Consider the following 11,975-nt stretch of genomic DNA (forward strand, 5'->3'; position numbering starts at 1 on the left):
CCAGAGAGGAGACGGACGACAGCGTGGCCATGGAGGCCACTGACACAAGCTTAGGGAGGAGTACGGAAGCTTTGGGGATGGCGGCACGACGGCGTCGGCAGCCCCAACTCCTACATGACAAACAGGGGTGGGAATAGGGCGACGAAGGTAGGCTGGATCTGGCTTCAGCGGTTGGAGAGGACGTCGGGGAAAGGAGATCAGGCCACTCATTAAGTAGCAATCATGGTGTTGTCATGTTGTAGCGACTGAACATAGAAGCAAGCTGCGTGGTATTGGTTCAGGTTCAGGTCCAGGTCCAGGTCCCTCCCTCTGGTCTAAAAACTTATAGTTACCTAAATATTTTAAATGTATGAACTGGCAAACGAAGGGGCCATTTTCTTGTTGAAACTAACCACAGATAGCAGCGCAAGCTGCGGTCAGCACTGACTCCCGCGATTGCCGATCGATCAGCCAGCAAGCTACTTACAATTGTACGTACGCGGGATGGTGCGGGATAATGCGGCCTGCCGCACTGTCCCGCGCTAAGAGCATCCCCAGCTGTTGGAGGCCTCCGGGGCACAATTCGGATGAAAATTGATCTGGATTGGACGTATTTTTGGCATGGGGAGCAACAATTTTCCAGCCGTTTTCTCCCACACGGCCGCCCAGTTTTTGGCTAATCTCACTGACACGTGGGCCAAAGCACGGAGTTTGCTCCATCCGGAGTCTCCGGCAGCACCCGAGAAACTGAGGATGACCTGGCGAGTCCGGACGGACTAGCTGTTGGAGGCCTCCGGGGCACAATTCGGATGAAAATTGATCCGGATTGGACGTATTTTTGGCATGGGGAGCAACAATTTTCCAGCCGTTTTCTCCCACACGGCCGCCCAGTTTTTGGCTAATCTCACTGACACGTGGGCCAAAGCACGGAGTTTGCTCCATCCGGAGTCTCCGGCAGCACCCGAGAAACTGAGGATGACCTGGCGAGTCCGGACGGATTTAGTCCTAAATCCAAACGAAAACGAGAAGCTGAGGGAGTGACTGGACTGTTTTCGTCCATCCGGATGAAAAAAAAGGTGCTGAAGGCTGTTCCTGGGGAGATGGCTGGAGATGCTCTGAGTCTAGCGCTCTGTAGCTACAAGCCGCGAGAGTCCGCAAACATGGAGCTGTCCCGCTTTGGTGCTTAGCGGCCAGACGGAACCCGCCCCACCTGCAACCTGAGGATGAACAGCAAAATTGGGCTCAAAAGGATGCAGTAGTGCCAACAATTGTTGAACTGCCGGTCCCAAATTACTGTTGTGAAAGCATATAAGGTCTCTTCTTTTTTTCTCTATTTTTGCACGGATTTTTGGCTGCATGGCCAAGCGGACATATATTTTGGTGCAAAGATGTTAAAATTTTGAAATATCACCCATGAGTTCAGACTTAGAAAGATTACTACTGCAAGCAGAACGCAAGATATATAAGACTCAGTTATCAGTAGACTTCCTCAGACAATTTCATTTTAGTTCATAATATTAGTCGTGTAATTTCAAAAGACCAGCATGACGTGCTATACACCATCCCATTGATTTACGTTCCATTTTTGTTTCAGTTTTTGTTTCCGTTCTTGTGGCAGGTCATGCCTCTTTATCCGGCAACTTGGATCGTGGGAGTTAAGAAGATATGAAGGTGAACTGTGAAGGGCAAGTCATCTGTGAAATCAATAATTCTTAAGAACCTAATTGTAGCTTACAAGTTGGACCTCAAGGAGGAAAGGAGCCACATGTTCTAGGGCCGTGTGATGTGTCACATGGCAGCACCACCTGCCTTGGGCAGGAAATTCACCCATGGCAGCATAAGTGATATCATCTCTGTTTTGTCTAATATTTTGTTGAAATTTTTCTTAAAAGTGATATGATGATACTGACATGTTCATTAATGCTCTGGCCTGAAAATAAGCTGATTGTAATCCTACTACCACTAATGGGTATTATATATTCACTATTAGTCATTTGCCATTTTGCATTCTAGATCACCTTTCAGGTTTTGCATCATCTTTCATGTTCTATGATTTTTTTGCCTTTTTACATCTTTGCATTTAGCTAAATTGCTATATACCTGCTAGCGTTATTCACAGATGTGAGTGCATTTTGAAAGTAAAGAGTCAGCGATCCATCGCTCAAAAGTTAGCAATATAGAACTCATGAATTATGTGTCATGGTATTTGACAATAGTAGATACTTAAAGTCTCAAACAATGGCATTATCATGCTGTAGTATATTATAATATCATTGATTTGTTTTGAATTTTTATAGTGAATTGTGAATTATATATATGCATTGAGAAATAACATTTTGAGGACCCGTAGCAACGCACGGGCATTTATACTAGTCTCAATAAAGGTAAATAGCTCCTACGGGACGTCTTTCCTCAGAATTGTCTGAAACGCAACATCTTTTCGCAAGAATAGCTGCAGTGCGACGCTTCTCGCGGCAAAAAATTGCTCTCATGCGACATGGTTGCTCTCATGCGGCGTGTTTTAATGAAGGGTGGGGTTACATTAGGGTTAGATTAAGGGGTACCCTAGATTAAGACAACCGTTTCTAGTGGGTTTCACTCATTTACCCACCAAGAAACTTCGGCCCGTTCTGCCCGTCCCTGACCCATAGTCCGCCTTCTTATTCTCCGACGGCGTGATACGTCTCCGACGTATCGATAATTTCTTATGTTCTATGCCATATTATTGATGATACCTACATGTTTTATGCACACTTTATGTCATATTCGTGCATTTTCTGGAACTAACCTATTAACAAGATGCCGAAGTGCCGGCTCTCGTTTTCTGCTGTTTTTGGTTTCGTAAATCCTAGTAACGAAATATTCTCGGAATTGGACGAAACGAAGACCCGGGGGCCTATTTTTCCACGGAGCTTCCGAAGACCGAAGAGCATACGAAGTGGGGCCACGAGGTGGCGACACCACATGGCGGCGCGGCCAAGGGGGGCCCGCGCCGCCCTATGGTGTGGGCCCCTCGTCGGGCCCCCGACTCGCCCTTCCGCCTACTTAAAGCCTCCGTCGCGAAACCCCCGATGCGGAAAAAGCACGATACGGAAAACCTTACCGAGACGCCGCCGCCGCCGATCCCATCTCGGGGGATTCCGGAGATCTCCTCCGGCACCCTGCCGGAGAGGGGATTCATCTCCCGGAGGACTCTACACCGCCATGGTCGCCTCCGGAGTGATGAGTGAGTAGTTCACCCCTGGACTATGGGTCCATAGCAGTAGCTAGATGGTTGTCTTCTCCTCATTGTGCTTCATTGTTGGATCTTGTGAGCTGCCTAACATGATCAAGATCATCTATCTGTAATACTCGATGTTGTGTTTGTCGGGATCCGATGGATAGAGAATACCATGTTATGTTAATTATCAAGTTATTACATATGTGTTGTTTATGATCTTGCATGCTCTCCGTTACTAGTAGAGGCTCTGGCCAAGTTTTTGCTTTTAACTCCAAGAGGGAGTATTTATGCTCGATAGTGGGTTCATGCCTCGCATTGACACCTGGGACGAAGTGACGAAAGTTCTAAGGTTGTGTTGTGCTGTTGCCACTAGGGATAAAACATTGGCGCTATGTCCGAGGATGTAGTTGTTGATTACATTACGCACCATACTTAATGCAATTGTCTGTTGTTAGCAACTTAATACTCGGAGGGGTTCGGATGATAACCTCGAAGGTGGACTTTTTAGGCATAGATGCAAGTTGGATGGCGGTCTATGTACTTTGTCGTAATGCCCAATTAAATCTCACTATACTTATCATGTCATGTATGTGCATTGTTATGCCCTCTCTATTTGTCAATTGCCCGACTGTAATTTGTTCACCCAACATGCTTTTATCTTATGGGAGAGACACCTCTAGTGAACTCGTGGACCCCGGTCCATTCTTTTAATACTCGAAATACAAATCTGCTCGCAATACTTGTTTTACTCGTTTTCTCTCGCAAACAATCATCTTCCACACAATACGGTTAATCCTTTGTTACAGCAAGCCGGTGAGATTGACAACCTCACTCGTTTCGTTGGGGCAAAGTACTTTGGTTGTGTTGTGCAGGTTCCACGTTGGCGCCGGAATCTCCGGTGTTGCGCCGCACTACATCCCGCCGCCATCAACCTTCAACGTGCTTCTTGACTCCTACTCGGTTCGATTAAACCTTGGTTTCTTACTCGAGGGAAACTTGCCGCTGTGCGCATCACACCTTCCTCTTGGGGTTCCCAACGGACGTGTCAACTACACGCATCAAGCAAATTTCTGGCGCCGTTGCCGGGGACCTGAAGAAAAGTTACTCCACAAAGATTTCTAACTCCCACGTCAACTCCACGCCAGCAAATAAATTTCTGGCGCCGTTGCCGGGGAGATCAAGACACGCTGCAAGGGGAGTCTCCACTTCTCAATCTCTTTACTTTGTTTTTGTCTTGCTTTATTTTATTTACTACTTTGTTTGCTGCATTATATCAAAACACAAAAAAATTAGTTGCTAGCTTTACTTTATTTGCTGTCTTCTTTGCCATATCAAAAACACAAAAAAAATTAGTTTACTTGTATTTACTTTATCTAGTTTGCTTTATTTACTATTGCTAAAATGGCCAACCCTGAAAATACTAAGTTGTGTAACTTCACTAGCACAAATAATAATGATTTCTTATGCACACCTATTGCTCCACCTGCTACTACAGCAGAATTCTTTGAAATTAAACCTCGCTTTACTTAATCTTGTCATGAGAGAGCAATTTTCCGGTGTTAGTTCCGATGATGCTGCTGCCCATCTCAATAATTTTGTTGAACTATGTGAAATGCAAAAGTATAAAGATGTAGATGGTGACATTATAAAATTAAAATTGTTCCCTTTCTCATTAAGAGGAAGAGCTAAAGATTGGTTGCTATCTCTGCCTAAGAATAGTATTGATTCCTGGACTAAATGCAAGGATGCTTTTATTAGTAGATATTATCCCCCTGCTAAAATTATATCTTTGAGGAGTAGCATAATGAATTTTAAACAATTGGATAATGAACATGTTGCTCAAGCTTGGGAAAGAATGAAATCTCTGGTTAAAAATTGCCCAACCCATGGACCGACTACTTGGATGATCATCCAAACCTTCTATGCAGGACTAAATTTTTCTTCGCGGAATTTATTGGATTCAGCTGCTGGAGGTACCTTTATGTCCATCACTCTTGGTGAAGCAACAAAGCTCCTTGATAATATGATGGTTAACTACTCTGAATGGCACACGGAAAGAGCTCCACAAGGTAAGAAGGTAAATTCTGTTGAAGAATCCTCTTCCTTGAATGATAAGGTTGATGCTATTATGTCTATGCTTGCGAATGATAGGACTAATGTTGATCCTAATAATGTTCCATTAGCTTCATTGGTTGTCCAAGAAGAACATGTTGATGTAAACTTCATTAAAAATAATAATTTCAACAACAATGCTTATCGGAACAATTCTAGTAATAACTATAGGCCATATCCTTATAATAATGGTAACGGTTATGCTAATTCTTATGGGAATTCTTACAACAATAATAGGAATACACCCCCTGGACTTGAAGCTATGCTTAAAGAATTTATTAGCACACAAACCGCTTTTAACAAATCTGTTGAGGAAAAGCTCAATAAAATTGATATTCTTGTTTCTAGAGTTGATAGTCTTGCCTCCGATGTTGATCTTTTGAAATCGAAAGTTATGCCTAATAGGGATATTGAAAATAAAATTGTTACTACAGCAAATGCCATCCAAGTTAGAATTAATGAGAATATAAGATTAATGGCTGAACTCGCGTGCTAGGTGGGATAGAGAAGAAAATGAAAAACTAGCTAAAGAGAAAAATGTAGCTAAAGTTTGGACTATTACCACCACTAGCAATGCTAATGATTCACATGTTTCTGCACCTCCTACTATCAATGGTAAAATAATTGGTGTTGGCAATGCTTTTACTCCTAGTGCAAAGCGCGCAAAATTACCTTAAACTGCTAAAATTGCTGAAACTGCCTGTGATAAAACTGCTAAAGAAATTTCCAACCTTGGGGATGATAATCCCATTGCTTTAGATTGTAATGATTTAGATTTTGATGATTGCCACATCTCTGAAGTTATAAAGTTCTTGCAAAAACTTGCTAAAAGTCCCAATGCTAGTGCTATAAATTTGGCTTTCACAAAACATATTACAAATGCTCTCATAAAAGCTAGAGAAGAGAAACTAAAACTTGAAACTTCTATTCCTAGAAAACTAGAGGATGGTTGGGAGCCCATCATTAAAATGAGAGTCAAAGATTTTGATTGTAATGCTTTATGTGATCTTGGTGCAAGTATTTCGTTATGCCTAAAAAAGTCTATGATATGCTTGACTTGCCACCATTGAAAAATTGTTATTTGGATGTTAATCTCGCTGATAATGCTAAAAATAAACCTTTGGGGAAAGTTGATAATGTTCATATTATGGTTAACAATAACCTTGTCCCCGTTGATTTTGTTGTCTTGGATATTGAATGCAATGCATCTTGCCCCATTATATTGGGAAGACCTTTTCTTCGAACCGTTGGTGCTACTATTGATATGAAGGAAGGTAATATTAAATATCAATTTCCTCTCAAGAAAGGTATGGAACACTTCCCTAGAAAGAGAATGAAGGTACCTTATGATTCTATTATTAGAACAAATTATGATGTTGATGCTTCGTCTCTTGATGTTACTTGAGTTACACTTTCGCGCCTAGCCGAAAGGCGTTAAAGAAAAGCGCTTATGGGAGACAACCCATGTTTTTACTACAGTATTTTTGTTTTATATTTGTGTCTTGGAAGTTGTTTACTACTGTAGCAACCTCTCCTTATCTTAGTTTTATGTTTTGTTGTGCCAAGTAAAGTCTTTGATAGAAAAGTAAGTACTAGATTTGGATTACTGCGCAGTTCCAGATTTCTTTGTCGTCACGAATCTGGGTCTATCTCCCCGTAGGTAGCTCAGAAAATTAAGCCAATTTACGAGCATGATCCCCAGATATGTACGCAACTTTCATTCAATTTGAGCATTTTCGTTTGAGCAAGTCTGGTGGCCTAATAAAATCCATCTTTACGGACTGTTCTGTTTTGACAGATTCTGTCTTTTATTTCGCATTGCCTCTTTTGCTATGTTGGATGAATTTCTTTGATCCATTAATGTCCAAGTAGCTTTATGCAATGTCCAGAAGTGTTAAGAATGATTGTGTCACCTCTGAACATGTGAATTTTTATTATGCACTAACCCTCTAATGAGTTGTTTCGAGTTTGGTGTGGAGGAAGTTTTCAAGGATCAGGAGAGGAGTATGATGCAATATGATCAAGGAGAGTGAAAGCTCTAAGCTTGGGGATGCCCCGGTGGTTCACCCCTGCATATTCTAAGAAGACTCAAGCTGTCTAAGCTTGGGGATGCCCAAGGCATCCCCTTCTTCATCGACAACATTATCGAGTTCCTCCCCGAAACTATATTTTTATTCCGTCACATCTTATGTACTTTGCTTGGAGCGTCGGTTTGTTTTTGTTTTTTGTTTTGTTTGAATAAAATGGATCCTAGCATTCACTTTATGGGAGAGAGACACGCTCCGCTGTAGCATATGGACAAGTATGTCCTTAGGCTCTACTCATAGTATTCATGGCGAAGTTTCTTCTTCGTTAAATTGTTATATGGTTGGAATTGGAAAATGATACATGTAGTAAATTGCTATAATGTCTTGGATAATTTGATACTTGGCAATTGTTGTGCTCATGTTTAAGCTCTTGCATCATATACTTTGCACCCATTAATGAAGAAATACTTAGAGCTTGTTAATTTGGTTTGCATATTTGGTTTCTCTAGAGTCTAGATAACATCTAGTATTGAGTTTTGAACAACAAGGAAGACGGTATGGAGTCTTATAATGTTTGCCATATGTCTTTTATGTGAGTTTTGCTGTACCATTCATCCTTGTGTTTGTTTCAAATAACCTTGCTAGCCTAAACCTTGTATCGAGAGGGAATACTTCTCATGCATCCAAAATACTTGAGCCAACCACTATGCCATTTGTGTCCACCATACCTACCTACTACATGGTATTTATCCGCCATTCCAAAGTAAATTGCTTGAGTGCTACCTTTAAAATTCCATCATTCACCTTTGCAATATATAGCTCATGGGACAAATAGCTTAAAAACTATTGTGGTATTGAATATGTACTTATGCACTTTATCTCTTATTAAGTTGCTTGTTGTGCGATAACCATGCTTCGGGGACGCCATCAACTATTCCTTGTTGAATATCATGTGAGTTGCTATGCATGTCCGTCTTGTCTGAAGCAAGAGAGATCTACCACCTTCATGGTTGGAGCATGCATATTGTTAGAGAAGAACTTTGGGCCGCTAACTAAAGGCATGATTCATGGTGGAAGTTTCAGCTTTGGACATATATCCTCAATCTCATATGAGAATAATAATTGTTGCCACATGCTTATGCATTAAAGAGGAGTCCATTATCTCGTTGTCCATGTTGTCCCGGTATGGATGTCTAAGTTGAGAATAATCAAAAGCGAGAAATCCAAAATGCGAGCTTTCTCCTTAGACCTTTGTACAGGCGGCATGGAGGTACCCCATTGTGACACTTGGTTAAAACATGTGCATTGCAAAGATCCGGTAGTCCAAGTTAATTAGGACAAGGTGCGGGCACTATTAGTATACTATGCATGAGACTTGCAACTTGTAAGATATAATGTACATAACTCATATGCTTTATTACTACCGTTGACAAAATTGTTTCATGTTTTCAAAATAAAAGCTCTAGCACAAATATAGCAATCGATGCTTTCCTCTTTGAAGGACCATTCTTTTTACTTTTATGTTGAGTCAGTTCACCTATCTCTCTCCACCTCAAGAAGCAAACACTTGTGATTAACTGCGCATTGATTCCTACATACTTGCATATTGTACTTGTTATATTACTCTATGTTGACAATTATCCATGAGATATACATGTTACAAGTTGAAAGCAACCGCTGAAACTTAATCTTACTTTGTGTTGCTTCAATGCCTTTACTTTGATTTATTGCTTTATGAGTTAACTCTTATGCAAGACTTATTAATACTTGTCTTGAAGTACTATTCATGAAAAGTCTTTGCTTTATGATTCACTTGTTTACTCATGTCATTGCCATTGTTTTGATCGCTGCATCCACTACATATGTTTACAAATAGTATGATCAAGGTTATGATGGCATATCACTTCGAAATTATCTTTGTTATCGTTTTACCTGCTCGGGACGAGCAGTAACTAAGCTTGGGGATGCTTGATACGTCTCCGACGTATCGATAATTTCGTATGTTCTATGCCATATTATTGATGATACCTACATGTTTTATGCACACTTTATGTCATATTCGTGCATTTTCTGGAACTAACCTATTAACAAGATGCCGAAGTGCCAGTTCCCGTTTTCTGCTGTTTTTGGTTTCGAAATCCTAGTAACGAAATATTCTCGGAATTGGACGAAACGAAGACCCAGGGGCCTATTTTTCCACGGAGCTTCCAGAAGACCGAAGAGCATACGAAGTGGGGCCACGAGGTGGCGACACCACATGGCGGCGCGGCCAAGGGGGGGCCCGCGCCGCCCTATGGTGTGGGCCCCTCGTCAGGCCCCCGACTCTGCCCTTCCGCCTACTTAAAGCCTCCGTCGCGAAACCCCTGATGCGGAAAAAGCACGATACGGAAAACCTTACTGAGACGCCGCCGCCGCCGATCCCATCTCGGGGGATTCTGGAGATCTCCTCCGGCACCCTGCCGGAGAGGGGATTCATCTCCCGGAGGACTCTACACCGCCATAGTCGCCTCCGGAGTGATGAGTGAGTAGTTCACCCCTGGACTATGGGTCCATAGCAGTAGCTAGATGGTTGTCTTCTCCTCATTGTGCTTCATTGTTGGATCTTGTGAGCTGCCTAACATGATCAAGATCATCTATCCGTAATACTCTATGTTGTGTTTGTCGGGATCCGATGGATAGAGAATACCATGTTATGTTAATTATCAAGTTATTACATATGTGTTGTTTATGATCTTGCATGCTCTCCGTTACTAGTAGAGGCTCTGGCCAAGTTTTTGCTTTTAACTCCAAGAGGGAGTATTTATGCTCGATAGTGGGTTCATGCCTGCATTGACACCTGGGACAGTGACAGAAAGTTCTAAGGTTGTGTTGTGTTGTTGCCACTAGGGATAAAACATTGGCGATATGTCCGAGGATGTAGTTGTTGATTACATTACGCACCATACTTAATGCAATTGTCTGTTGTTAGCAACTTAATACTGGAGGGGGTTCGGATGATAACCTGAAGGTGGACTTTTTAGGCATAGATGCAGTTGGATGGCGGTCTATGTACTTTGTCGTAATGCCCAATTAAATCTCACTATACTTATCATGTCATGTATGTGCATTGTTATGCCCTCTCTATTTGTCAATTGCCCGACTGTAATTTGTTCACCCAACATGCTTTTATCTTATGGGAGAGACACCTCTAGTGAACTGTGGACCCCGGTCCATTCTTTTAATACTCGAAATACAAATCTGCTGCAATACTTGTTTTACTCGTTTTCTCTGCAAACAATCATCTTCCACACAATACGGTTAATCCTTTGTTACAGCAAGCTCGGTGAGATTGACAACCTCATCTGTTTCGTTGGGGCAAAGTACTTTGGTTGTGTTGTGCAGGTTCCACGTTGGCGCCGGAATCTCTGGTGTTGCGCCGCACTACATCCCGCCGCCATCAACCTTCAACGTGCTTCTTGACTCCTACTGGTTCGATTAAACCTTGGTTTCTTACTGAGGGAAACTTGCCGCTGTGCGCATCACACCTTCCTATTGGGGTTCCCAACGGACGTGTCAACTACACGCATCACGACGGCGCCGCCAAATCATGTGCTCGACAGTGGCTGTCCTCCATTCTCGGCGGTAGCTGATCGGTGGTGAGTAATCTAGAAACGCTAGCTCCATTCCCTGCGCCTGATTTTGGATCTGAGTCGGTCTCTTATGATTTTTGAGCTAGATCACCAGGGCGTCGTGGGCGGGTTGGCTGAACCAGGGGCATCGAGATGGAGAGGAAAAAGAGCAGTTACAGCAGGTAAAACAACCGTATTTTGATTTGATTTGATTGAAGCTCACTCTACCCGTCGCAAAACCTAGGTGATTGTGAGCGGAATTTTTTTTAATTCAATGTCAAGTTCTTCCCATCAGAATAGTAGGAGGAACACCAAATTACTCCAAGATCTACATCTAGCAAGATCCCCTCACAAGGAGAGGGACTCAAATGGTGGAATAGTATATCTAGATCTCCTCTCTCTTTTCCCTCAAAAAGATGCAAGAAACCATGGAGGAATCAAGAGGAGGAAGAACCTCTTCTAGGTCAACAATGGAGGAGATAGAATAGAAGAAGAACTGGCTTGTCAAGAGGTGGAAGAAGGGTATATATAGGGGTACTGAAATATAGTTACTGGGACAGAAAAAGGGCCAGAAATGCGCCCGACCGGTAGTACCTCTTGCGGAACTGGTAGTACCTCTCGCAGACAAAAGCAACACAGAAATAGGCTAAAATAAGTTCTGGGCCGGTACTACCGCCTGTTGGGCCGCTAGTACCAGCCATGTATAAGAAGCAGCAAAAGGCAAATCACTAGAGGTGGCCTGGGTGGATATGGGGGGAGCTGGGCCGTCCCAGGCGATACGGCAGCCCAGCAGCTGCAAGCGGCAATGCAACAGTTGCGGGCGTGCCAGCGAGCACGGCGCGCAACAGGAAGGGCGAGGCGCAACGATTGATGACCCACAAGTATAGGGGATCGCAACAGTCTTCGAGGGAAGTAAAACCCAATTTATTGATTCGACATAAGGGGAGCCAAAGAATATTTGTAAGCCTTAACAGCGGAGTTGTCAATTCAGCTGCACCTGGAAACAGACTTGCTCGCAAGAGTTTATCG

This window comes from Lolium rigidum, chromosome 3 (genome assembly GCF_022539505.1).
Source record: "Lolium rigidum isolate FL_2022 chromosome 3, APGP_CSIRO_Lrig_0.1, whole genome shotgun sequence".
NCBI lineage: Eukaryota > Viridiplantae > Streptophyta > Magnoliopsida > Poales > Poaceae > Lolium > Lolium rigidum.